This window comes from Nerophis lumbriciformis, linkage group LG26 (genome assembly GCF_033978685.3).
Source record: "Nerophis lumbriciformis linkage group LG26, RoL_Nlum_v2.1, whole genome shotgun sequence".
In the NCBI taxonomy this organism is placed as follows: Eukaryota; Metazoa; Chordata; class Actinopteri; order Syngnathiformes; family Syngnathidae; genus Nerophis; species Nerophis lumbriciformis.
The window spans coordinates 26,907,501-26,935,383 of record NC_084573.2 but is presented as its reverse complement, the minus strand read 5'-3'; the positions used below and the strand labels follow the sequence as shown (position 1 = coordinate 26,935,383).

At 39.0% G+C, this 27,883-nt stretch overlaps 1 protein-coding gene across 1 annotated transcript in view; it reads left to right on the top strand.

Annotated features, from left to right (window-relative positions):
* Positions 1–4,943: 4,943 nt before the first annotated feature.
* dusp10 (dual specificity phosphatase 10) overlaps positions 4,944–27,883 on the top strand; it is a 121,436-nt gene continuing 98,496 nt past the window's right edge. The window contains exons 1-10 of the transcript XR_009817933.1: positions 4,944–5,083; positions 7,526–7,726; positions 7,834–7,997; positions 12,041–12,154; positions 12,234–12,432; positions 17,576–17,697; positions 17,797–17,955; positions 19,581–19,647; positions 23,409–23,526; positions 23,985–24,139. The gene's annotated coding sequence lies outside the window, so the exon portion shown is untranslated. The remainder of the gene's footprint in view (positions 5,084–7,525; positions 7,727–7,833; positions 7,998–12,040; positions 12,155–12,233; positions 12,433–17,575; positions 17,698–17,796; positions 17,956–19,580; positions 19,648–23,408; positions 23,527–23,984; positions 24,140–27,883) is intronic.

The following is a 27,883-nucleotide window of genomic DNA, read 5'->3' as shown; positions in this document are numbered from 1 at the left end:
ATATTGACAAAATATGAATGTCACACCCCCTTTCGATCGACATATTTTACAATCAAGTGAAACGCAACTAAAATGCAACAAACAGTGAAATATGAACGCAAAGGGTACAAAATAAACCCACCTACAATCTGATATATCTGATATTTGCTGAATTTCCCCCAGGGATCAATAAAGTACTTTCTATTCTATTATATATATTACTAAGCTTTAGAACTTTGTTGTGAAAATCTCCTTCCGCGTCTGTGGAAGCGCTTCCCGCCCACACTGCTTGGTGCCTCGCCTGAGCTGCTGTGACGTAGATTACCATAGTAACTAATTAGATGACCATAGTAACTAATTAGATGACCATAGTAACTAATTAGATTGCCATAGTAACTAATTAGATTACCATAGTAACTGGTATGTCATCCATAAGCGCAGATTCCAACTATTGAAATACTTTGTGTACCGGTAGTTACAAACTTACGGTCATTAGAAAACATCACCGCACATCATAATGGCAGCTACACTTTCCATCTTAAACATCTAAAAAATTTATTTGGGAATGTCCGGCGGGCCAGATTGAAAAGCTCAACGGGCCGCATGTGGCCCCCGGCCCTTAATTTGCCCAGGTCTGCTCTAAGGTACAGTCCCACGTGCTTCCTCTATTTATTTGGGAGGTCCCTGGTTACATCACTGAGGCTGCTTCTGAAGGAAGGGGGGTAATTGCAGCAGCCCCAGTTGGACACAATATATGATTATTCAGAAATGGAAATGTGCTGACACTCGTGATATCGCCCTGTCTCTGCTTTGTCTGCGTCACAGTACTCGATGTTCGGCCTTGGCAGTCAGCAGGCCGGGTCTGGACACAAACACTGATACGAGACGACTCGCAATCTTTGGATTGCAAGTTGTCCCTTTGCACAGATAGAAAAGTACAACTTCAGCACAATTGATAATAACTATAGCAACAGCCTTTAAGCATAAGAGTTGTGTGATAATTTATGAATAATTATTTTAACACTGGTTACCTAAATTAAAGAGATACAAAAAACATGCAATACAATTCTAACATTAAAATTATACTATAGCATGTAATCAAATTAAGAAAAGTCATAAAATGCTCTTTCAATGACACATAATTATACAATACAACCATTTACATCATAACACAGACAATACATGTTTTTGTTCACATCTGTCATCATTTGTAAAAACAACCATGATAGTCTCATTCGTTTGTGCTGCGAATGTGCTGGTTTGTGCACACAGGTGGAAAGTTGCTATTGGCTGTCCTAAAACTCGTTGAAGTCACAGGCGAGATGGTGTCATCGCCTCATTTGCATAATCACTTACAAACCAGTGAAGTTGGCACGTTGTGTAATTCTTAAATAAAAACAGAATGCAACGATTTGCAAATCCTTTTCAACTTATATTCAATTGAATAGACTGCAAAGACAAGATATTTAATGTTCGAACTGAGAAACTAATTTTTTTTTGTTGCAAATAATCATTAACCTAGAATTTAATGGCAGCAACACGTTGCAAAAAGGGGCCATTTTTCCCACTGTGTTACATGGCCTTTCCTTTTAACAACACTCATTAACGTTTGGGAACTGAGGAGACAAATTGTTGAAGCTTTTCAGGTGGAATTGTTTCCCATTCTTGCTTGATGTACAGCTTAAATTGTTCAACAGTCCGGGGTCTCCGTTGTGGTATTTTAGGCTTCATAATGCGCCACACATTTTCAGTGGGAGACAGGTCTGGACTACAGGCAGGCCAGTCTAGTACCCGCACTCTTTTACTACGAAGCCACGCTGTTGTAACACGTGCAGAATGTGCTTGGCATTATCTTGCTAAAATAAGCAGGGGCGTCCATGATAACGTTGCTTGGATGGTAACATATGTTGCTCCAAAACCTGTATGTACCTTTCAGCAATAATGGTGCCTTCACAGATGTGTAAGTTACCCATACCTTGGGCACTAATACATAGATGCTGGCTTTTGAACTTTGCGCCTATAACAGTCCGGATGGTTCGTTTCCTCTTTGCTCTGGAGGACACGACGTCCACAGTTTCCAAAAACAAGTTGAAATGTGGACTCGTCAGACCACAGAACACTTCTCCACTTTGCATCAGTCAAACTTCGATGAGCTAAGGCCCAGCGAAGCCGGCGGCATTTCTGGGTGTTGTTGATAAATGGCTTTCACTTTGCATTGTAGAGTTTTAATGACTGAGCATTTCATGGAAGCTGCTTTTATACCCAATCATGGCACCCACATGTTCCCAATTAGCCTGTTCACCTGTGGGATGTTCCAAATAAGTGTTCAGTCTTTTTTGCCACTTGTGCCAGCTTTTTTGAAACATGTTGCAGACATCAAATTCCAAATTAGCTAATATTTGCAAAAAATAACAGGTTTTCAGTTCAAATGTTAAATATCTTGTCTTTGCAGTCTATTCAATTGAATACAAGTTAAAAAGGATTTGCAAATCATTGTATTCTGTTTTTATTTACCATTTACACAACGTACCAACTTCACTGGTTTTGGGTTTTGTACAATAAAACAAAGTTTTTATCTGATGATTCATAGTTTTTTATTTAAATACATTTGATGAACAGACCAGAGGATTATGATATTCACGAATGAACCAAATAGATGAATGATAGGATTGGGATTTTTTTTTTTACATTTACATTTCGCTCCATTAGCCAGGGCAACAACAGCGACACCTTTGCGCATTTGTTTGCAGTGTGAACTAGGGCTGCACGATCTGGAGGAACAACCTAATTGTGATTTTTACAGTTTATACATAAAAATGCGCAAAACTGCGAAAAGAGCAAGTGAAGTAAGATATTTTACATTTACACTGTCAATCAACATACAATACTATGAAGGTTAATTAACGCCTTTATTACAAAAGCTTTTTTTTTTTTTTTTACACTGAATAGAAGTAAATTAATTTTTTTGGTTTTTAAATTTTGTGAACTGATTTTTATTTTTATTTTTTTTTACATCAAATTATACAATTTCATTGAAAGAAGGGTCTCAGCAAAATGTGTTTAAAAAGTCTGTGTTTGAAAATTCAGTGTATTAAAATAAATCATATAAAGATTCAGTGTAAAGCTTTTTTGGTGTTGAAATTCAGTGTATAAAAAATCAGTGTATGAAAATTAATCGTATAAAAAAATTCAGTGTTTAAAAAAATCAGTGTATGAAAATTAAACGTTTAAAAATTCAGTGTAAAAAATTCAGTGTTTTGAAATTCAGTGTATAAAAAAATCAGTGTAAAACAATTCAGTGTCTTAAAATTCAGACCATAAAAATTCAGTGTAAAAAATTCAGTGCTGAAAATTTTTAGTGAAGATAAATTGGCTGCTTCAAAAGGCAAGACTAACTTCCGGTAAATTAAGACATCTCATTCTCCCAGTCTTAATTTACCGGAAGTAAATCTTGCTTTTTGATGAAGCACATTTTTCTACACTGAATTTTAATACACTAAATTTGAAAACACTGATTTTCTACACGTCCGACCGGTAGGAGGCCACGGGGAAGAACCAGGACATGTTGGGAAGACTATGTCTCCCGGCTGGCCTGGGAACGCCTCGGGATCCCCCGGGAAGAGCTGGACGAAGTGGCTGGGGAGCGGGAAGTCTGGGCTTCCCTGCTTAGGCTGCTGCCCCCGCGACCTGACCTCGGATAAGCGGAAGAAGATGGATGGATGGATGGATGATTTTCTACACAGATTTTTTTAAACACACACATTTTGCCCCAAATTTTTTTTTGCAATGAAAATGTCAGCATAACTTTATGTAAAAAAATTCAGTTCACAAAATTCAAACGTTAATTCAGAAACATAAATTCAATGTAAAAAAAAGACACAAATTAACCTTCATACAATACAGTGTTTTCAAATTCAGTGTAAAGAAAATATTGGGTGAAAATTCAGGGTATAAAAATTAAGTGTAAAAAATTCAGTACATTAAATTCAGTGAAGAAATATTCATTGCTTCAAAACTCAATACTCACTTACATCCATCCATCCATCCATTGTGTACCGCTTGTCCCTTACGGAGTTGCGGGGGGTGCTGGAGCCTATCTCAGCTGCATTCGGGTGGTAGGCGGGGTACACCCTGGACATGTTCCAGTAAATTAAAACTATGAATGAATATTTCTGCACTGAATTTTTCTGCACTGAATTTTTCAGCTCTCAATTTTTTCTCACACTGAATTTTTATACACTGAATTCTTATACATTTAATTTTTTACACTGATTTTTTTCTGCACCATTTTTTTTACTCCAATTATTTTCAACAGATTTTTTACACTGATTTATTTTAAACTGATTTCTTACACACTGAATGTTTATACATTGATTTCTTTTCTGCACAAATTATTTTTAAACTGATTTTTTACACTGAATTTTACACACACATTTTCAAAACACTATTTTAGCTAACTGAATTTTGAACACACACATTTTGCTCACAAAATTTGTATTCAATGAAATTGTTAGCATCATTTGATGAAAAAAAATTAAACTCACAAAATTCTAATGCAAAAAATTAAGTTATATAAATGGCCAAAAATACTTTTGTATTAAAGACACAAATTAACCACGATAGTGGCGTCCACATTTCTTCCATTAATCAAAAGGTCTAAGGGTAATTTTTAATATTTCAATATTGTCAACAAGCTAAAAGGCTCCAAAAAAACTGCCTTTATCTATGGAATTGTTTTGTTATTTTTTTATATGTAAACATCCTTAGAAAACGTCCACCATCTCCCTGATATGAAACAATAATCTTCTCTTTATTAGAAACGTACATGAGATAATTTGTTTACATGAGGCATGTGGAACAAATATTACTGTACACGTTGCAGTTTCACACTGCTTCCAGGTTCAACCTGCAGGGGGCAGCATGGTGTTGTCATGTGGTATTGTCTGCCAACAAACACAGTAAGAAGAAGACCCTCGCTCTTAACAACAACATTACACATGTGGAAGTTATTCTCGTCATATTTCCATACAAATAACTTTTGTAGATTTAAATTTTGATTTAATTTCAATGATTATTCCGAAGATCTCTTATTAATTCGTACAAGGTAGGAATAATGTGTTATATTTCGAAACAAAAACGCACAAACTTAGTCGTTCGTGATGATGGTAGACAGGCAACGTTGACAAAGCTAACACGTTAAGTTAGCTAATGTTAACGTTTTCTCATTGGTAAAGTTTCTTTCATCACTTTGGTGTTATTTTCACATGGTTATATGATATTGTTAGTAGCATTGATCTAGGGCTGGGCGATTTGGTGGAAAACTGTATCACGATATATATAACGATACTTTATACCTGCATTATCCTTTCCATCCTTACACTTTCCATCCTTTGTAACTGAGCTACTGTGTGGAACAATTTCCTTTGTGGATCATTAAAAGTTTGTCTAAGTCTAAGATAAAAGTGTTTTATAGCGGTCGATATGGATAACTATTTAATATTTTGTACGACCTATTGAAAATAAGGACTGGGAGAAAAATATATTAAATGTGAACATTTTAATTTAAAATGTAATCTTCCTCTGATTATAATCCCCTCAGCTATCAAGGCAAAAGGGAAAGTACAAGTCAACACAAGCATGGGAAACAATCAATGTAATCGAAAATAACTTTGAACACCTAACAACTCTTAAAATGAAGATGAGAAATTAGAAATTGGTTATAAACTTTAACAAAATAGTGCAAAGTGTGAAAATGTAAACAGAGAAACCTGTTTTCTGCAGGTTCAATGCCAGCAAGTTACAGCTGTGTAACATTTAATTTGGTCTGTTAGTCTTATTTAATTATGGAAATGAAGTTATCCATCCATTTTCTTCCGCTTATCCGAGGTTGGGTCGCGGGGGCAACAGCCTAAGTAGGAAAGCCCAGACTTCCCTCTCCCCAGCCACTTCGTCCAGCTCTACCCGGGAGATCCCGAGGCGTTCCCAGGCCAGCCGGGAGAAATAGTCTTCCCAACGCGTCCTGGGTCTTCCCCGTGGCCTCCTACCGGTCAGACGTGCCCTAAACACCTCCCTAGGGAGGCGTTCGGCTGGCATCCTGAGTAGATGCCCGAACCACCTCATCTGGCTCCTCTCGATGTGGAGGAGCAGCGGCTTTACTTTGACCTCCCCCCGAATGGCAGAGCTTCTCACCCTATCTCTAAGGGATAGCCCCGCCACCCGGCGGAGGAAACTAATTTCGGCCGCTTGTACCCGTGATCTTGTCCTTTTGGTCATAACCCAAAGCTCATGACCATAGATGAGGATGGGAACGTAGATCGGCCGGTAAATTGAGAGCTTTGCCTTCCGGCTCAGCTCCTTCTTCACCACAACGGATCGATACAGCGTCCGCATTACCGAAGACGCCGCACCGATCCGCCTGTCGATCTCACGATCCACTCTTCCCTCACTCGTGAACAAGACTCCGAGGTACTTGAACTCCTCCACTTGGGGCAGACTCTCCTCCGCAACCCGGAGATGGCACTCCACTCTTTCCCGGGATAGAACCATGGACTCGGACTTGGAGGTGCTGATTCTCATCCCAGTCGCTTCACACTTAGCTGCGAACCGATCCAGTGAGAGCTGAAGATCCTGGCCAGATGAAGCCATCAGGACCACATCATCTGCAAAAAGCAGAGACCTAATCCTGCAGCCACCAAACCGGATCCCCTCAACGCCTTGACTGCGCCTAGAAATTCTGTCCATAAAAGTTATGAACAGAAACGGTGACAAAGGGCAGCCTTTGCGGAGTCCAACCCTCACTGGAAATGGTTATGTTATGCAATAATTATTATTTAAATATTATTGGACTAAGTTACTATTATTTTAAAGTAGCATATTTGTTATATATCGTAATTTATTGCACTTTATTTCCTACCTGTTGTTTTTGTATACCCGAGTAGGGAATGGACGAGGGTTGAAAAGAAAAGAGGTGGGCACCACTAAGGACTACAGTCCGTTTTTAAAAAATCCAAATGAAACCTGACAAGAATTATTTTCTGCATGTTTAGTGCCAGGAAGTTACGGCTGTGCTCAACTTTGAGCACGTCTAAGGTGGTCTACATTGGTCTGACTACGGTTCGTTTTAAAAAAATCCAAAAAACTGCCATACTGTCGAGGTGACTTTTCCTATTTTATCCGCAATTTCTTCATTTTTTACTTTCTCTTCTCACTCCAGGCAATGAAACAACTGTGAGACAACAAGATGGCGCAACCAACCTTGATAATTGATACTGTTACATGATCGGCCGTTAGTGTGTCACTTCCACTGATTAATGATTACTTCCTGCGTTGCTCGGGTATAAGAGCGCGAGTGCCTTTGTTCATGCAGCCAACCTTGCTTTGTAATCCGGTTTGTTACGAACAAAAAATGTATATATATTTATCCAACACATTTTTGTTATATGGATTATATGTCTATCGTGATATATATTAATATAATTTTATCGCCCCAGCCCTACATTCTTGTAGTTTTCTTCTGAACACAAGAATTGTATGTTTGTCCCCTCAGGTGCGAATTCAGTCCATAAGAAGTCAATAATAGTACTTTACTATCCAAGAAGAATAACCACCTCCTTGATGATAATGGACGATCTAGACAATGAGTTTCGGCCAACAACACAGTTAGAAGATTACGCTGATTTCTCTGACGATACGCCAACAAAAGTAAGGAAACAGTCAAGACTTCCACTGCCGCGGTCATTTTTTGTGGGTGAGTTGTACATACACTATCCTGCACATTAAAAACAACAACATAAGATGGTTTTGATTATAAACCTGAATACTGAATACTTACCGATGCAATAATGTTGTTTTCAGAGCCAAAAAGAGAAACAGGCTTTCACCGATCCACAAGACTTTGTCTGGAGAGGATCAGAGAGTCTATGCTGCATCACAGATGGCAAGAGGCAGCACAATATATGGCATGTTACCCCCAAATGATAGAAGACACAACAGCGGGCTCAGCACACCACTATAAAGAGGTAGAAACAAAATCTGTGCACAATTTTGACCAAAGCACCACCATTACATGTTATGTCAACAACAAGAAAGTGTTTTAAATGGAGAAGAAAATCATAATAGGACCCATTTAGGTGTTTGAAGGTAAAAAACGGGGGAACCAAATGTGGACTGAAAACTTTGGGACAAGAGGTGAAAATAGAGCTTTGGAAAACTGGGAATTCCTGGAATTTTTTGAACTTGGAAAATAGTGGTTTGATTGTCCAAGATCAGTGGAAGGGGTTGAAAGTGGAACAGTTCCAATCGGATGAGAAATGTGGCAATTGTCCAATTCATTCTCAATAGGAAAAATGTCCCGGAAAAACAATAATTCTGGGTACCGGTAATCTGGGATATTGTCGAACATTTTCTTGGTGAGCACATGATTCCTGGTTGAGCCGAACATTTTGATACTTGAACGGTTCCGATCGAGTGAAAATTGTGGGCTGTGGCCTCCGGCAAACTTTTGCGCATTTGGAAGCATAATAATAAAAAATATACATTTTTGGTGGAGAAAATTATAGGTGACAAGAATTATTATGGTAGAAATAAACCCGACCAAAGGCTTCTTTTTTGTAGGCTCTGTCATCCAAACGTTGCAGACATTCTCTGTGTATGTTTTACTCTTGAAAAATACATACTAAACATTCATTTATGTTCCAACACATTTACCCCTGCACTTGAAGAGCATTCTTGAACTGTGAAATCGATCTATAGCGCTACATTTTTTTGGTAAATGAGAGATGAAGAGAGGTTATCATCACACCTCTACACATCTAACATGTGAATGCTGCCTTTTTGCTGGGTCATCATTGCAAATGAGAATCTGTTTTTACTTTATTTACCCTGGTAAACAAAAAATAATAAATGAATTCCTAAATACATGTAAACTAGGAAGTAAATGTTTGTGTACCACATTACCCAGAATGCCTAGCGTCGTAGACAGGAACCGGCACTTAGTCTACGTAAGGGGACGATAATTGTGCCGTTTAAGCAATTAAGAGTTTATCTTTTCCTGCTTCGTCTACACAAGAAACAAACATTAGTTATGATTAGACAGTGGACGTGGCTTGACTGTGGTAAATTAATGTTCGCAAAATAGGAATTATTATTATACATCTAATATTTTCATAGTTAAAGCAAAAAAAAAAAAAGTCAAAATATATATTTTTTAATATTATGAAAGCATTCTAGACCAGGGGTGCCAGACTTGGCCAAAGGGAAAATGTTCCAATAGGGCGCGGGCATAACACAGCTTTTAAAAATAGCCTCAACGTAAATAACAAAGTTCCTGTAATTAGGGACAATAACAATGACAGTTAGCCCCGCTGACATGCTAGCAATAATTGAGTGAGATTTAGGGCTGTCTCGACACAACCGATATTGATTTGATACAATATCAGCAGGAATCATACGTAGAGTGGAATGTTAGAAAAAGTTTTGATCAAGTGAAATTATTCAAACAGAGAACAACAATCGGCATGATAAACACTAATCTATTTATTAGTAACCGTCTGGAATGAACTAATGCTGTCTTTAAGTTGGAGTGGTGTCGTAATTGTTTTTTTTGGTGGCATTAGTGATCACAATAACTTATTAATAAGCTCACGATGCAGTAAGTTGAATGATGCGGACATGTTTGTTACTGGATACTTTCTAATACGTTTTTCTGTTGGAGACTTCAATATGTAAATAATATGCAATTATAATTATTTGATACTTATCGGGGTGTCAGCAAAAATCGATTTTCGAACGAATCACAATTCCTTTTTGTAACGATTCTTAATCGATTTTGAAATAAAATAAAATCGTTTTTTTTTTTTTTTTTTTACATTTTTTTAAATATGTCCTATCCAGGCGTTCCGGCAAATCATATTGTTGATGTATATGCCCATACTTGCTGTACAGATTTACCTTAGAAACGAGAAGTATTGGATACTTCTCTTGTTGCTTTATTTGTATTTGACTTTATTAAAATGTTTGGGTAGGATTTTATTAAACAAAGCCAATTTCCTTTTAGGTGATATAGAAATGTATCGCAGCTGTTTATCTATTTTATGGAGGAATGTAGTTAATTATAGAACTGGCACCCAATGTTATTAAAAAATATAGATTTTTTGTGTATATCGACAGTTATGGTGTTTTAGACCAGTGGTCCCCAACCACCGGGCCGCGGCCCGGTACCGGTCCGTGGATCGATTGGTACCGGGCCGCACAAGAAATTGATTTAATTTAGAATTTTTTTATTTTTTATTTTTATTTTTTTAATTAAATCAACATAAAAAACACAAGATACACTTGCAATTAGTGCACCAACCCAAAAAACCTTCCTCCCCCATTTACACTCATTCGCACAAAAGGGTTGTTCCTTTCTGTTATTAATATTTGTGGTTCCTACATTATATATCAATATAGATCAATACAGTTTGCAGGGATACAGTCCGTAAGCACACATGATTGTATTTTTTTTATGACAAAAAAAATAAAAAATACCATCCCCCCTCCCCCACCCGCCCATGGGACACATTTTCAAGCGTTGACCGGTCCGCAGTTACAAAAAGGTTGGGGACCACTGTTTTAGACAACAATGTTGTCCAATTAAGGACACGTATGTCAAGCTTGTGTTGCTCTTGTGTACCGTACTTAGCTGTTGTGTAGCTGCTAGCTTCTAGCTTACAGCCTACCATGTTTACCTTTTGTAAATGACTTGACTAAAGTAGAAGAAAAGACTAACTTTGTGTGATTATTGGAGAACATGTCGATGTTAACTGGCTGTCCGGCTTTGCACAAGTAAATGCATTGCAGGACTGCTTGTATTGAAGATAAAATCAGACAGTTTGGATGCAAGTTGATATAAATTGATACTTGTTTTTTAAAAATGTTTTATGTCAGACTGATATTCGATATCAATATTGAATTCGGACACCCCTCGTGAGCTTCTAAGAAGGTTGGTATTGGTATGAAATGTATTACAATTGGGAAGCCACTTTTTTGGTGGGCCAAACCAAATGACTCTACGGGTCCCACTTTGGATGCCTTGACATTAAAAATTATAATAATGTCCGATAATGGCTTTTTTGCCGATATCCGATATTCCGATATTGTCCAAATCTTAATTACCGATTCCAATATCAACCGATACCGATATATACAGTCGTGGAATTAACACATTATTATGCCTAATTTTGTTGTGATGCACCGCTGGATGCATTAAACAAAGTAACAAGGTTTTCCTAAATAAATCAACTCAAGTTATGGAAAAAAATGCCAACATGGCACTGCCATATTTATTATTGAAGTCACAAAGTGCATAATTTTTTTTAACATGCCTCAAAACAGCAGCTTGGAATTTGGGACATGCTTTCCCTGAGAGAGCATGAGGAGGTTGAGGTGGGCGGGGTAGGGGAGGGGGGGGGGGGGGGTAGCGGGGGATGTATATTGTAGCATCCCGGAAGAGTTAGTGCTGCAAGGGGTTCTGGGTATTCTGTTGTGTTTATGTTGTGTTACGGTGCGGATGTTCTCCCGAAATGTGTTTGTCATTTTTGTTTGGTGTGGTTTCACAGTGTGGCGCATATTTGTAACAGTGTTAAAGTTGTTTATACGGCCACCCTCAGTGTGACCTGTATGGCTGTTGATGAAGTATGATTTGCATTCACTTGTGTGTGTGAAAAGCCGTAGGTATTATGTGATTGGGCCGGCACGCAAAGGCAGTGCCTTCAAGGTTTATTGGCGCTCTGTACTTCTCCCTACGTCCGTGTACCACTCCGTACAGCGGCGATTTAAAAAGTCATGAATTTTACTTTTTGAAACCGATTCCGATAATTTCCGATATTACATTCTAAAGCATTTATCGGCCGATATTATCAGACATCTCTAATTACAAGCATAGTCACCTTTCCTGGACGCTAGCACGTTAGGTTGCGCTTGAAGGGTAACAGCCTTATGAACGTCAATCCATTAATAACAAATTCAAGAAATACCTTAGTTGTTAAGGTTTAAGATAAATAATGTGTCTTTTGCCTTTCAGTTAATTTGGAGAATATGCACAGAAATCCTTCATCATCACCCCAACTCAAAGATGGAGGACTACAACATCATCTACGAGCAAATGAAACATTCCGGCGTGAAACATTACCTGCTGGTACGCCCGCACCACCGCTGTGCACACCCGTGTCACACACGGCGGCCCCTCTTGCTGAATCGTTGTTTACGTCCTCCAGATCTGTCTTGAGCATTCCTTCCACCTCATGCTCCACGGCCAGGTCGAGAACGCAAAGCGCCACATCTCTATCGCCGAAAGTTGGCGGCACGGGAAAGAGTCGGCATGTCAGATTCAGACGACAAAACTGATCCAAGCCTACAGGAGTCTGCTGGATTATGTTATCTGGTGCGACAAGAAAAACAACGCCAGCGGCATCAGTAAGGCAATACACACACCCATTTTCTATTGTATCGGCCGATTATCCTTAAAAGGTATGTGCTCGCCATTGCCGATGCCATTCACAAACACGATTCACTCTGGCTGACGCTATTTATATTTAGTCCCACGGCTAGCAGCTGATTATGTGTCTCCATACACAGTGGAGCCGCTCCTCTACGTGAATGACGGCAAAAAAAACAGCATTTCTTAAGTATCATTATCAAGTATCGTTACACTGGAGGACGAGGCTAAGCAGGTTACACACGGAGAGCAGGCATTTTAATAGCTAAGCTAGCTTCAAACGACATCAAGAAATAAGTGCTTAGTAAAGTTCTAGAAGTAGGGATGGGTTTTGAATTCGGTACATTTTGGGCAATACCCGGGCACAAATTCACGTAAAATTCAACGGTGCCATATTTCGGGTCCGTCCGGTTGCCGACTCAGTGGGCGCAATGCACTTTAGCACTTGGCGATCACTCCAGCAGCACTGAGAGTGGACTCGGCCAAACTACCTTTAGGTAATGTTGCAATTTTCAATGCCAACAGAGAGATTGACTCATAAAACGCTACGAGTAAAGTAAGGCTCTACTTTTACAAAAATGTGCTAGCTAGATGCTAATATACATTGACATTGCTATTGACATGCTACTGATTTAGCATGAGCGATTTTACATGGCGATTTTAACACCTTCATATTTGTTAAGGAAAAATACAACTAAGACTCACGTTACAATCAAACAGCTGGTGCGTAAAAGGTACAATACTTACAGTATTAATTTTTTTTAAGGCACAACAAAAACAAAACAACACATCATAAACTATACACTACTGCCACTTAAAGTCTTGGACTTGCAACTGAAATTGCAACTTCATGTCATACTTGCAAATGATAAAATGACAATAATAAAACAAGTTATAATCGACTCATTTTTAAATGTTGCAATAAAGAATGAGATAATCAAAAACAATTAATGTTTATTAACACACATAAAAGTACCGACAATTCAATTCCCTAATACCGGGGATCGTTCAAGTGTGAACAGTATCCATTCCTATTTAGAAGTGTAGATAGAACCGCGTTACAGAAAAAAGTAAGCAGATATTAACAGGAAATTATCAAGTAAGACTTAGAGCAGTGTTTTTCAACCAATGTGCCGCGGCACACTAGTGTACCGTGAGATATTGTTTGGTGTGCCGTGGGAAATTATGTAATTTCACCTAATTCAGTGTTTTTCAACCTTTTTTGAGCCAAGGCACATTTTTTCATTGAAAAATTTGGCCGGGGACCGGTCTATATATATATATATATATATATATATATATATATATATATATATATATATATATATATATATATATTCTGAGTGCCATGATGTCACGTTATCGATGGGAAAATGCATTTTTAGACAATATGATTTGCCTAAACACCGAGAGTAACAAGTGGTAGAAAATGGATTAGAAAAAACAGATAAAAAAAAAAAAAAAAAAAAAAAAATTAATTTGGGATTTCCCGCGGGCCAGATTTTGCAAAAAATATTTTTTTGACCGTCCATCCATCATCCATCCATTTTCTACCGCTTGTCCCTTTTGGGGTCGCGGGGGGTGCTGGAGCCTATCTCAGCTGCATTCGGGCGGAAGGCGGGGTACACCCTGGACAAGTCGCCACCTCATCACAGGGCCAACACAGATAGACAGACAACATTCACACTCACATTCACACACTAGGGACCATTTAGTGTTGCCAATCAACCTATCCTCAGGTGCATGTTTTTGGAGGTGGGAGGAAGCCGGAGTACCCGGAGGGAACCCACGCAGTCACGGGGAGAACATGCAAACTCCACACAGCAAGATCCCGAGCCAGGGATTGAACTCAGGACTACTCAGGACCTTCGTATTGTGAGGCACATGCACTATCCCCTGTGCAATTACATAATTTCCCACAGCACACCAAACAATATCTCACGGTACACTAGTGTGCCGCGGCACGGTGGTTGTAAAACACTGACCTAATTGGTAAAACTTTTTTTTTTGCAAACCAATAAATATAATCCGCAAATGTGCCGTTGTTGAGTGTCTGTGCTGTCTAGAGATCAGCAGAGTAACCATGTAATACTCTTCCGTACCAGTAGGTGGCAGCAGGTAGCAAATTGCTTTGTAAGCCTACTTTGAGACAAGAGAATTAAAGATGCATGGATGGTTATGGTTTGAATTCATATCGAACAATTGCGTCAGGTATTGGATGAGAATGACTTTATATTGTATATGTAGACCAGGGGTCCCCAAACTACGGCCGGATCCGGCCCGCAGTGTCCAAAATCCGGCCCGCGGGAAGTCCCAAGTTAAAAAAAATTAAAAATAAAACGTTTTTTTTTTAGTTATTTTTTAAAATCTGTCCTTTCTAATTTTCTACCGCTTGTTACTCTCTGTGTCTCCTAGTCGCTCAGGCAAATCATATTGTCTAAAAATGCATTTTCCCCATCGATAACGTGACATCGCGCTTGGAATACCGTATATATATATATATATATATATATATATATATATATATATGTATATATATGTATATATATATGTATGTATATATATATATATATATATATATATATATATATATATATATATATATATATATATATATATATATATATATATAAGGCACAACAATATATATAGAGCCTGGCCCCCGGCCGATTTCTTTTAACCCAATGCAGCCCCCGAGTCAAAAAGTTTGGGGACCCCTGATATAGACTATTGAGTTTCGTTTTCAACATGTTCTGCTGGTGGTGTGTCCTTGGATTTTTTAAATGAAAAAAATGTGCCTTGGCTCAAAAAAGGTTGAAAAACACTGAATTAGAGAGAGGATAATACAACAACAATTGATGGGCAGTATTGTCAGAGTCAGTACACGACACGCAAAAGGAGGGCGGATACATCCTTAAATTGGTAGTGTCCATACCAAGGGTGATTAAATCAACATTTTTATTTTCTCAAAGTCATGTTTTTGTTTTTGTTAATGTTTACCAATTCAGGGAATAATTCTCTAGACACTGGAGGACTCTGAGGGCAAAAACCAAAGCATTTAAAAGAGTAATAGGTAGTCATTGTTACTTTTGTTTAGTTATTGTGTTCTATTGACTTTGTTTTGTTCAAACGAGTGTATGTAATACAAGAAAATAAGGAACTAGTTTAAATATTGTGTTGATATTGTTACACTGTCAAAAGCTCTCACCATAAATACATTAAAATATACAGCTAATGCAGTTCTATCTATGGTGTAACACTGCCACCTACAGGCTTAGTCTGTTATTGATGGATGCAATCTTACTTGGAGGGGAGGTAATAGGTGGTTGAGTTGAATGGCACCGTGTCCCCCCCCCCCTCAGTAAGCTGTGGAGTCCCCCAAGGCAGTATATTGGGGCCTTTACTGTTCCTAGTATACATAAACGACATGTCATCAGCATGCGACTGTGAATTGTTCTTGTTTGCGGATGACTCGGCCCTGCTGGTATCCAGCAAGGACAAGTCACAGGTGGAGAAAATCCTCAGTGCTGAACTCTGTAGAACTTGCACCTGGCTCGCTGACAACAAGCTATCCATACACTTGGGTAAAACGGAATCCATCCTGTTTGGGTCCCACATCAACCTTAAGAAAGTCAGTGACTTCACTATAAAAGTGGGTGACATTGTTATCACCAGGAAGGATGAGGTCACCTACCTAGGTTCCATTCTAGAGGCTAATCTTTCCTGTGATAAAATGGCAACCAAGGTAATCAAAAAGGTCAACCAACGAACGAGACTTCTCTATAGAATCTCCTCTCTGGTCAACAAAAGCACCATGAAGATTCTGGCGGGAACTCTCGTTCAACCCTTTTTTGATTACGCATGCATCTCCTGGTACCCTAGCACCTCCAAAACCCTCAAATCTAGACTCCAAACATCCCAGAACAAGCTAGTCAGGTTACTTCTAGACCTCCACCCCAGATCCCACCTCACTCCTACCCACTTCTCCAAAGTGGGCTGGCTCAGGGTGGAGGACAGAGTAAAACAACTTGCACTGAGCCTTGTCTATAAAATCCGCTACACCTCCCTGATACCGAAGTACATGTCAAACTACTTCCTTAACGATGATCGCCATAACCACACCAGGGGGAGCTCCACTAACCACGTTAAACCCAGATTCCGATTTAACAAAGGTCTTAACTCATTCTCCTTCTATGCCACATCAATGTGGAATGCACTCCCAACAGGTGTAAAAGAAAGTGCATCTCTATCCTTCTTCAAAACAGCACTAAAAGAACACCTCCAGGCAACTTCAACCCTAAACTAACACCCTCCCTTCCTCATCATACCTCCCCGGATTGTAAATAATCAAATGTAAACAATCAAATGTAGTCACTTTTTCTTATAATTTCTGATCTCTCTCTCTGTGTCCACTACTTGCTGTACATATGTACCAAGTCAGACCTACACTGTTCCAATGTCAATTTCTCTGATGATGCAATTGTTGATGACTGAAGTGTTGATACCACCCAAACTTAATCCCCCCCCTCCATATCCCACACCCCAGATTGTAAATAATGTAAATAATTCAATTTATATACTGTGATGATTATCTTGTGTGATGACTGTATTATGAAAATGGTATATATCTGTATCATGAATCAATTTAAGTGGACCCCGACTTAAACAAGTTGAAAAACTTATTCGGGTGTTAAATGGGTTATACTTGTATAGCGCTTTTCTACCTTCAAGGTACTCAAAGCGCTTTGACAGTATTTCCAAATTCACCCATTCACACACACATTCACACACTGATGGCGGGAGCTGGCATGCAAACCAGCACCCATCAGGAGCAAGGGTGAAGTGTCTTACCCAAGGACACAACGGACATAACTAGGATGGTAGAAGGTGGGGATTGAACCCCAGTAACCAGCAACCCTGCGATTGCTGGCACGGCCACTCTACCAACTTCGCCACGCCGTCCCCCTAAGTATTAGTGGTCAATTGTACGGAATATGTACTTCACTGTGCAATCTACTAATAAAAGTTTCAATCAATCAATCAATATTGTTCAAGGATATGATTGAGTGGCACTTCTCTTTGTATCTAACTGTTGTTTTATACACCTTTTTTTTTTAAAAGATTTAATTAACCCCGGGAACAACCAAGACCTGCACAACTGTTTTAGACAAGCTTCGGTCAATCTAAAGGAGATTTTGAAATGTCCCGGGGTCTGGGATTCCTTCATACTGAGCTACGTTGAGGTATTTTAGTTACATATCTTTTATCTTTAACCCAATTTCCTGCATGTGTTGTGCAGTGTCCGGTCAAATGGAAAACACATTTCTATGTATCTTGAACAGATGCTGGAATTCAACGGGGATCACGAAGAGGCGGAGAAAGTCCTGCAAGACTACGCGTATGACAACACTTTTCCCAGCAACCCAAACGCGCATGCATATCTGTATCAATACCTGCAAAGACACAACGCCTCGAAGAGAAGGCTGATGAACGTTTTAAAGGTACACTATCATGTCATATACTGTGATGAGAGCTTCTTTTTAAGGTGTGTAAAAAACTATATGACTCAGTATTCCCTCAGGACTATGATGTGCCTGTCATTTTTGCGCACGCTCTGTGAGACAAACAAAACAGTACGGAACATGAAAAGTAAAACAGGACAGATAAATATAAATGGGTTATACTTGTATAGCGCTTTTCTACCTTCAAGGTACTCAAAGCGCTTTGACAGTATTTCCACATTTACCCATTCACACACACATTCACACACTGATGGCGGGAGCTGCCATGCAAGGCGCTAACCAGCAGCCATCAGGAGCAAGGGGTGAAGTGTCTTGCCCAAGGACACAACGGACGTGACTAGGATGGTAGAAGGTGGGGATTGAACCCCAGCAACCCTCCGATTGCTGGCACGGCCACTCTACCAACTTCGCCACGCCGTCCCCAAATATGTGAAGAAATATAGATTAACTTTCTCCTGTCGTATCTTTTTGCATTGAAACAATTGAAAAGGAGCTGCCTGTAGTCTTCAAAAGTGTCCAATAACACTAGAAAAAGTCCCTGGATTTATCAATAGTCTCTTTAAAAAAAAAGAACCCCTTTTTAAATGATAATGAATGAATGACAGAGCGCTCCATATAAAATTTTAAGGCAGAACATATTCCTAGCCGCTTCCTGCCCCGTCACTGACAACAAAATAATGCCAAATTGAGTACTTGTTTTGAAAGGCAATAGTAACTGGATGAAATCCCGGTTGGAGTTTAATAATGGAGGTTTATAAACATACATCAAATTCAAGTTTGAATAAAAAAGTATAATCATTTCACATAAATAAAATAAAATAGTTATTTTGCACACAAAAAACTAATATTGAACATTTCTTTCTCATGAATTTGTTTTAGTACAACATATGTATGTCTAATTGAATATTAAGTTGTATTAAAAAAGTATAAAAATAATTTCACATAATTAAAATAATGTAAGTTATTTTGCACAAAAAAACTCATATGAACAATTTGCCATGAATGTGTTTTAGTACAAAATATGCATCAAATTAAATTCAGGTTTAATTTAAAAAAGTATAAAAATAATTTTACATGAATAAAATAAATGGAAATAAATAAAGAGTTATTTTGCACGAAAAAATAATATTGAACCGTGTCTTTCCCATGAATTTGTTTAGGACAAAATATACATCAAATTAAATTCAAGTTTGATAAAAAAAAGTATACAAATAATTTCATATAAATAAAATAAAATAAATTGTTATTTTGCACAAAATAATAATATTACCGGTAAACAATTTCCTTCCCATTAATTTTTTTTAGTAAAATACATCAAATTAAATTCAAGTTTGATTCAAAAAGTCTTAAACTAATTTCACATAAATAAAATAGTTATTTTGCACAAAAAAACTAATATATATAACTAATAAATCAAAGCTTGTTTTCTAATCGATTAATAGTTGCAGCTCTAGTTGTAACGACAAGCTACATTCACAGAGGTCCCATCATAATGTGTTTATGAGCAAGTGAGAGCAGGTAGGCGGGCTGCCACAGATAAATACATGTATGAGAACCACTGGGACTATTATTTTCATTGTAAGTCTTCGTTTCTTGTGTCTTAGATCCTCCACATGTTAGTTCCAAGCCACGAACTGATGTTGGACTACACTTCCCTTCTGCTGGACACAGGTACTTCCACATTAACTGGACTAAAATGTATGTGGGACAATCTTTGCGTTCACATTTGGTCAATGTACGACATGATATGATTGCCAAGTCTCACTTTCTAGAAACTGATATCATGTTGTACTTGATATCACAAATGAGCTGATACGGAGTCCACAGTGACTCTGCTGGTTGCAGCCACTAGTATTTGCCATTAATCAACCATCATTTTCATGCAATCGACTCATTCTTAATGGTGATTTGATCGATATTTGGCATTTTGAAGTATATCGGTATCGGCCTTATTCTTAAATCAGTATCTGCCTTTTGTTTATTTTTTTAACTACATCAGCAGATACACTATATACACATACGATACCAATAATTAGTATTTAAAAAATAAATAATTACTAAAGTAGATAGTAATAATAAGCATGCTTGGAAAAAGATACTTTTTTGCTGGAGCCTAATTTTCTATTTGTTTAATTTAGGGATGTCCGATAATGGCTTTTTGCCGATATCCGATATTCCGATATTGTCCAGCTCTTTAATTACCGATACCGATATCAACCGATATATACAGTTGTGGAATTAACACATTATTATGCATAATTTGGACAACCAGGTATGGTGAAGATAAGGTACTTTTAAAATTTTTTTATAAAATAAAATAAGATAAATAAATTAAAAACATTTTCTTGAATAAAAAAGAAAGTAAAACAATATAAAAACAGTTACATAGAAACTAGTAATTAATGAAAATTTGTAAAATTAACTGTTAAAGGTTAGTACTATTAGTGGACCAGCAGCACGCACAATCATGTGTGCTTACGGACTGTATCCCTTGCAGACTGTATTGATATATATTGATATATAATGTAGGAACCAGAATATTAATAACAGAAAGAAACAACCCTTTTGTGTGTAAATGGGGGAGGAAGGTTTTTTGGGTTGGTGCACTAATTGTAAGTGTATCTTGTGTTTTTTATGATGATTTAATAAATAAAAAAAAACAAAACAAAAAAAACAACAAAAAAAACAAACGATACCGATAATAAAAAAACGATACCGATAATTTCCGATATTACATTTTAACGCATTTATCGGGCGATATTATCGGACATCTCGAGTCATTTAGAAATAAAAAATACTCTCATTTTCAAAAATTTCTCCACAAATATGTTTTGGTATCTGACAGGTTATTGTGAGTAATCTTCTCCGGTCTCCTTTTTGCAGTGCTGATCGTCTCCTTTGCTTAACTGTCAAAACTTGCCATTTTTGCCAGGAAATCATGTTTTTGTCCTTCTTTCCTCGCGTTCTACTGGGGTCCTGTATTGTTTGTATTTGTTATCGACAAGACTGCAACACTCGGAGCGTGGGCTCGTAAAGGAGCGCGCAGTTTCATGTTCAATCAAACAACGCGACAGATATGGACGGACATAAGGATGACATAAAACATTCAAACTTTGTGTAAATATCTTGACAAATATGAGACTTATTATATAAGTAAAGAAGAGCAGGCAGCGGCTTACACATTCTCATACTTTCTGTACCATCCAGGAAGAAAAGTCGGCCAGTTTGAAAAATGTCTGAACTATAATCTCCGTAAAGTAGCCCAGAATTGGTTTAAATTTTTTTTTGCAGTACTTCCGGGTTCTTCACAATAACCTTACAACGTGTTTAATCCACGAACTGCTATAAAATTGTAAAAAAATTGAGTAGATGGCGAGTTATTGGGGTGTAGAAAAATGCCATATTTTTATATATTTTCCCAGGATATTTCCCATATTTTGAAATGCAAATGTCGATGCTCCTCTAAGACACACATAATAAAGGTGTTTGTGAAAGCCACTGTTTTTTGCTGCTAAATTAACCGCAACATTAGCACTGCATAAAACATCCATCCATCCATCTTCTTCCGCTTATCCGAGGTTGGGTCGCGGGGGCAGCAGCCTAAGTAGGGAAGCCCAGACTTCCCTCTCCCCAGCCACTTCGTCCAGCTCTTCCCGGGGGATCCTGAGGCGTTCCCAGGCCAGCCGGGAGACAGTCTTCCCAACGTATCCTGGGTCTTCCCCGTGGCCTCCTACCGGTCGGACGTGCCCTAAACACCTCCCTAGGGAGGCGTTCGGGTGGCATCCTGACCAGATGCCCGAACCACCTCAATTGGCTCCTCTCGATGTGGAGGAGCAGCGGCTTTACTTTGAGCTCCTCCCGGATGGCAGAGCTTCTCACCCTATCTCTAAGGGAGAGCCCCGCCACCCGGCGGAGGAAACTCATTTCGGCCGCTTGTACCCGTGATCTTGTCCTTTCGGTCATAACCCAAAGCTCATGACCATAGGTGAGGATAGGAACGTAGATCGACCGGTAAATTGAGAGCTTTGCCTTCCGGCTCAGCTCCTTCTTCACCACAACGGATCGATACAGCGTCCGCATTACTGAAGACGCTGCACCGATCCGCCTGTCAATCTCACGATCCACACTTCTCCACTCGTGAACAAGACTCCGAGGTACTTGAACTCCTCCACTTGGGGCAAGGTCTCCTCCCCAACCCGGAGATGGCACTCCACCCTTTTCCGGGCGAGAACCATGGACTCGGACTTGGAAGTGCTGATTCTCATCCCAGTCGCTTCACACTCAGCTGCGAACCGATCCAGTGAGAGCTGAAGATCCTGGCCAGATGAAGCCATCAGGACCACATCATCTGCAAAAAGCAGAAACCTAATCCTGCAGCCACCAAACCGGATCCCCTCAACGCCTTGACTGCGCCTAGAAATTCTGTCCATAAAAGTTATGAACAGAATCGGTGACAAAGGGCAGCCTTGGCGGAGTCCAACCCTCACTGGAAACGTGTCCGACTTACTGCCGGCAATGCGGACCAAGCTCTGACACTGATCATACAGGGAGCGGACGCATAAAACATTATTATGAAAAATAATACAAATTTAAAATAAAGGTAGATAATTGATGAGCCTTTTGTCTGCTTTTGTGTATTGCTGCACCTTGTTGGGGACACTCAGGAGTGCAGTTAAAGTAAGTTAAAAAGTTAAAGTACCAATGATTGTCACACACACGGTGTGGTGAAATTTGTCCTCTGCATTTGACCCATTCCCCTTGATTTAACCCCCAATTCCAACCCTTGATGCTGAGTGCCAAGCAGGGAGGTAATGGGTCCCATTTTTATAGTCTTTGGTATGACTTGGCCAGGGTTTGAACTCACGACCTACCGATCTCAGGACGGACTCTCTAACCATTAGGCCACTGAGTAGGTGTTATCTGTGGCTTCAAGTCGATATTGGACTGATGCATTTTTAGAATTTCATTTTATGAGTGTTAATGTTGTCTGTCTATCTGTGTTGGCCCTGCGATGAGGTGGCGACTTGTCCAGGGTGTACCCCGCCTTCCGCCCGATTGTAGCTGAGATAGGCTCCAGCGCCCCCCGCGACCCCAAAGAGAATAAGCGGTAGAAAATGGATGGATGGATGGTATAATTTTTGTGGGTTCCTTTTTTGCGGTGGAAAAAATGAACATTTGACATGTGTTTAATTGTATTTCTGGACTGTATATGTCAAAAATTAAATTAACAAATGTAAAAAACAAAACTTAAAACCTTGTCAAGCATTTTAGTTACATATACTATTTGTTAAAATAACTTTTACTGCAATTGAATATCTGCTCCAAATATCGGTTATTGGCCCCCTTGACTACTAATAATCTGAAAAAAACGATTTCTAATTATAACAATCGGTAAATTGATTATAATGTGCATTCCCTTTTGATTTCCTCAGAGAAACACATGAGGAAGGCTTTGGGGATCCTCCTTGACATGCTGGACTACGCCTGTTGGAGGACAAACATGGTCGTGTGGGATCGATTAAACTACGTTATTGATCAATTGAAAAGAAGGTATGTACAGAAGGGAAGGATTTCATGTGGCCCCATTCCTGGGTGGATCTCGCGTGAGAAAAAGAGGGGGTGCTAATCATTTTCCATCCATCCATTTTCTACCGCTTGTTCTTTTCGGGGTCGCGGGGGGTGCTGGAGCCTAGCTCAGCTGCATTCGGGCGGTAGGCGGGGAACACCTGGACAGTCTGCTGAAAATTATGGAAAGCGCCACTCTCCATAGTAACTGACGCTGTGGTCAAAGTTGGAATTGCCACAAAATACATTTTCGGATATTCAACACTCTGCTGTGTTGGATAGTCCACCTCGCAATTCGTCACAATTCATGTGTCAGGTAAACCGCGACAAACGGGGCCATATGAATCCCCTTCTTCTCGTTAATGTTTTCAGGCTATTAACCGTCAAGGATTACCGTCAGGGTGGGTTTTTAACCGTCCGCCCCATTGTTTGCATGGAAACAGTGAGGACTGGAAGGAGGTCGTTGCTGCGAAGATGGCGGCCAGAAAAGGATGGTGGCCTGCGCTCCACTTTACAAGGTTCCATGCCACTGAAGACGCTGAGCAAAGACCTGAGCTGATGCAAATGAAAGCGTCGTTGACCAAAATCCTCTGTCCAGGTAAACCAATATTTGTCATGAAAATAAAGACTTAGAGTTTGTACTACACCAGGGGTCGGCAACCTTTACCAGTCAAAGAGCCATTTTGACCAGTTTCACAAATTATAGAAAACAATGGGAGCCACAAAAATCTTTTGAAATTTAAAATGAAATAACACTGCATACAAAGTTTTTTTTTTGCTTTGTGCTATGTATAAACCAGGGGTCTCAGACACGCTACCCACACCTTATTATGGAATTTGAACGCTGGTGCGGGAGCAGGGTTGGGGTGGGGGCGGGGTTTGGTGGTAGCAGGGGTGTATAATGTAGCCCGGAAGAGTCAGGGCTGCATGGGATTCTGGGTATTTGTTCTGTTGTGTTTATGTTGTGTTAAGGTGCAGATGTTCTCCCGAAATGTGTTTGTCATTCTTGTTTGGTTTTGGTTCAAAGTGTGGCGCATTATTAGTAAGAGTGTTAAAGTTGTTTTATATGGCCACCGTCAGTGTAACCTGTGTGGCTGTTGACCAAGTATGCCTTGCTGTCACGCATGTGTGCAAGCAGAAGATGCATACTGCATAACAAGTGGTTGGGCTGGCACTCTGTTAATACAGATTGTAAAGGGCGCCAAATGCTGTACCATCATGGCGTGCCCTTATTATAACTGTAAGGGTGAAAATCGGTGAATATTAATCCCGGGAGTTTTCTGCGAGAGGCACTGAAATCCGGAAGTCTCCCGGGAAAATCGGGGGGTTCGGCAAGTAAGCTGCTGAACCGCATCAGAGTGATCAAAGAGCCGCATGCGGCTCCGGAGCCGCGGGTTGCCGACCCCTGTACTACACTGAAGGAGAAGCTGATAGTGTTAACAACGGCGCATCCCTGAGGCAACAGGAAAATTCACCACTAATGTGTTGCGTTCCTAGCCCCCTAAGCTAATGGTAAAAAAACACAAGTATTAGCCCTGAAAGCACTAGAAGGGCCTATTTTTGACACATTTAATGTGCCTCTCACACTTTTTAAATGTAGTTTTACACTATAACAATTACAGGCATACAGAATTGTACTTACATCTTCTCAAATCTTCCTGCTGGAACTCATTGAGGGAATCAACTTGTGAATCAGCGCCCTCTTCTGGATTCACTACTACAGATCAAACCACCATCAAACCACGTTCTATTAAAGATGTTGTATAATGATTTTTAATCTGCCTTGTGGTCAACATAACATGTAATGGTGGTGTTTTGTTCAAAATTTACCATCTACAAGCTGCTTTCTAAAAACAAGGCGTTTTAAAAGGTGGGTCCTATTAAATGCAAATGACGTTCTGTCTCCGCCCTTTCAGCCATGTTGTAGTTTTAGCGGTACGCTTCCGTACCAACAAACATTCTAAGTTGGAACTATACGCTACTTTTTTATGAGAAATGGCAACAGCAGAGGATTTTAACACCCAAGCGTAAATGTACGAGCGAGAATCTGACCTGCAGCGAGAGGAAAGCAAAGAAGAAAAAACGTTAGAACCTTGGAGATGAAAGGATCTTAAAGGATTTTTCGCTTTCAGTTCATAAAGCTATAAGAATACAGGCTACCTCTCATTATAATATCCATCAAAACGACTATGCATAATTTGTAGCCTTTTTGTATCTTATCTACATTCAGTCCGGTTAAGCTAATGCTACATGTACGAATGGGTACCGAATTCGGTAGTTTATAGGCACCGTCCAAATTCCGTCAGTGCTACCGGGTATCCATTCACGTAAAATCAAACCTTGCCATATTTCGATACCTTTGTTGCATGTAAGTCCAGTTTTAGACTCGTCACGTCCGGTTGCAGACTAAACACCAGCTCACGTAAACAAATACTCAAGCAGCACCCAGGACGGACTCAACCAAACTTCCTCTAAGTAATGTTGCAATTTTCAACACCAACAAAGCAAGAATGCTTTGTAGAAAATGCTCAAATGTGAAGTAAGGCTCCACTCTTCCAAAATGCACTAGCTTGATGCTAATTTACATTGGATTTGTCATAGACAGGCTACTATTAGCATTAGAGATTTTACATGGCGACTTCAACACCTCCAAATTTAGTAACGGAAACAACAATTAAGATTTTTATTTTCAAATTTTCTTCTAATCAGACAATATTTTCGGTATATTAGATGGAATTTTTACATGACATGTTTCGACTGTCATCTGCAGTCTTCTTCAGAAGGGTCACCTGACCACTGTGACATGTGGCCAACCAGGTCAGTGGTCAGGTGACGCTTCTGAAGAAGACTGCAGATGACAGTCGAAACATGTCATGTAAAAATTCCATCTAATATACTGAAAGTATTGTCAGATTACAAGAACATTTGAAAAGTATATGAATAAGAAGACATAATGAACCTTTTTGAGCACCTAAGATTATTGTTACAATAAAACATCTGGTGTGTAATAAGCACAATACTTTACAGCAGGGGTCCCCAAACTACGGCCCGCGGGCTGGATCCGGCTCCCCAGCATCCAAAATCCGGCCCACAGGAAGTCCCAAGTAAAAAAAAAAAAAAGTATTTATTTAAAAAAATTTTTTTTTTAAATGTATTTATTTTTTTTTTAAATCTTTCCTTTCTAATTCATTTCCTACCGCTTGTTACTCTCGGTGTCTCCTAGCCGCTCAGGCCAATCATACTGTCTAAAAATGAATTTTCCCATCTATAACGTGACAATGTTAAATGTTGATGAACATCAATGTTAATTGATGTTAAATGACAAAACGGATTATAAAGACAATGTATATATACATATATATCCATCCATCCATTTTCTACCGCTTATTCCCTTATATATATATATATATATATATATATATATATATATATATATATATATATATATATATATATATATATATACACAGCCCGGCCCCCGGCCAAATTTTTTTAATCCAATGCGGCCCCCGAGTCAAAAAGTCTGGGGACCCCTGCTTTACAGTATAAACAATTTGTAGGGCGCAACATAACACATTCAACTTCCTGGAAAATCTACTTCCTCGTTAAATAACATACCATAGATAGCCTGTACAGTACTGCCATCTAATGTCTTGGAAGCGCAACAGCATTGCTAATGAGACTACTGGACATCAGTTATCATAATCAGCTCATTTTTATATGTTACATCAAAAAAAAAATTATATTATCAAATAATTAACACACACAAAAGTACCGAAAATTGGTACCATTGAGTACCGAATTGGTTCAAATGTGAACGTTAGTCATCCCTAACATATGATTAGATTTAGCAAGCTACTGTTGCTGGATTTACCGTTTCATTGTGCCATAAATCGTTGGAACTGTCTCTGCAATGAAATGTAGTATTTGTTAAATCCTTCGGACCAAGGCGTGTTTCTTAGCCAGACTCTGTGCTTCCATGTCCGGCTGCAGAATATCTCCTCAAAAACCGGCGCCATCAGGCAAGAGAAGTGGGGTTTGCATAATATGAGTCCTTTATGTTTTACCTTAAAAAAAAAAAAAAAAGTATTTATAATTTAAAGCAGAGAAAAGATCTGCCAAGCGAATGCTGAAACGCCATTTTATGTTTGTGTTTTTAAAATCATCAATCAAGACAGGCTTTGTACTATTAAATGAGTAGAATGACATGTGTTTTGAAACATAGTACACGCTTGAGGATTCAGCCCAAAATAATATGTCATTTTAATCAGTATACTTCAGAATTTGTTGTTTTCTGTTCCTATTCAAAGTATATTTTTTATTCTTACAATAAGGACATCAC